Raw genomic sequence first — 1,441 nt, 5'->3', positions numbered from 1 at the left:
GGGGTTGTCGGCGGTCGAGTAGTACTTCACCGCCGCCGCCTCCCTGCTCCTCCTCCGTCCCCCAACCTCGACTTCTTGGCCGCCTTCTCCTCCTTGGCTTCGTCAGCAAGTGCCAGCTGACGAGCCACGCACGCCCACACAAGAAGCACCCACACAAGGCATCGTATCCTAGTGGCGTTGGCAGCATGGCAGGAATGTCGGTAGGGTCGGCCTGAAACAATCGGCAGCTTGCCCGAGTGGTTAAGGGGTAGACTAGAAATCTACTGATGTTTGGCTGGACCTGTTCAAATCCAGAAGCTGACGATGAGGGTCTACTGATGTTTGCCTGGACCTGTTCTAATCCAGAAGCTGACGATGAGGGCCAAGTGGATGTTATTGGAGGCCGGTCCTTGTCGCATCCTGGGTGTGCTAACGACAACCACGTTTCGAATGAATAGGAACTGGTCCAACAGGAGGTGAATGGTGTCTGCATCGTCTAGTGGTTAGGACAGAACGTTGTGGCCGTTCAGACCCAGGTTCGATTCCTGGTGCAGACACAGTGAAATGTCACCACACCCATTCTACCTGACTAAGGCAACCAAGGGTCTTCATGATGTGTGTTTGTTGAGCTGGTACTCCTACCACTACGCTGGATACTGCTTTGGATACACTGGCATCCCCGCCAAGCGCCGCTTCTGGTAGGGGACTAGAGAGTCGCCCTGGGGGCATGTTAACGGGTCGTTGCTGCTATCTCTTCTGTCCGTGGATCGAACCCGGCTCCCTCCGGATCCCAACCCGGTACCATTTGGTCCGACAGCTGCCCACACAGATAGCCCAAATAGAGAATAAAACGAAATGATAGCCTCCGTAGACCAGTGCACCGAATATACTAATACAGTGCGTCTGCCGGAAATCGAACCCGGCCGCCTCGATGGCAAAGAGGCATTTTACCACTAAACCACGATCGCAGAAAAATTGACTTATGTGAGGCTTGCGGTCCGCTTTATGTGTCGTCACACACAGAGATGGTGATGCTTCTGGCGACCCGGGTGGTGATGCTTCTTGGTGAGCGATGACCACAATACCGCTTGGCTGGGCTGCGGTGGCACCCTGATCGATTGTAGGACACAGAGAAGAGAACGGAGATTGTGATTTTCTGCCTGGGACGGAATCGAACCACGACTATTTAATGTCTGCCTGCAGTCAGACGCTCTACCTTTTTTGGCGGGACTTGACCCACCGTATTCTAGACCGTCGCAGACATTGTGGTCGCCGCCCACCCCTCTGGGCTACGGAGGCATCCTAATCGGTTGTTGCCGCTATCTCTCTGTGTGCGGTTTGAATCCCGGCAGTGGGTGTGCTCGAATTTTAGTGGACCTCTACCCCCACGTTTCTCCGCCACTGCACGATGTGCCGGCTGGGCCGCGAAACCACGGCAGGCGTTACGAAGGACCCCGGGAAT

The 1,441-nt window shown here is 55.2% G+C and overlaps 2 non-coding genes across 2 annotated transcripts; one reads left to right on the top strand and one right to left on the bottom strand.

Annotated features, from left to right (window-relative positions):
• Positions 1-464: 464 nt before the first annotated feature.
• On the top strand, positions 465-536 carry GNI_232390. Its single transcript has one exon. It is a non-coding gene; the product is annotated as a tRNA-His (tRNA).
• A 341-nt stretch (positions 537-877) lies between these two features.
• GNI_232380 lies at positions 878-947 on the bottom strand. The gene has a single exon. It is a non-coding gene; the product is annotated as a tRNA-Gly (tRNA).
• Between the last annotated feature and the right edge of the window lie 494 nt (positions 948-1,441).

Source organism: Gregarina niphandrodes, assembly GCF_000223845.1.
Source record: "Gregarina niphandrodes unplaced genomic scaffold scaffold00267, whole genome shotgun sequence".
In the NCBI taxonomy this organism is placed as follows: Eukaryota; Apicomplexa; class Conoidasida; order Eugregarinorida; family Gregarinidae; genus Gregarina; species Gregarina niphandrodes.
This window is presented reverse-complemented; position numbering and strand designations above follow the sequence as displayed.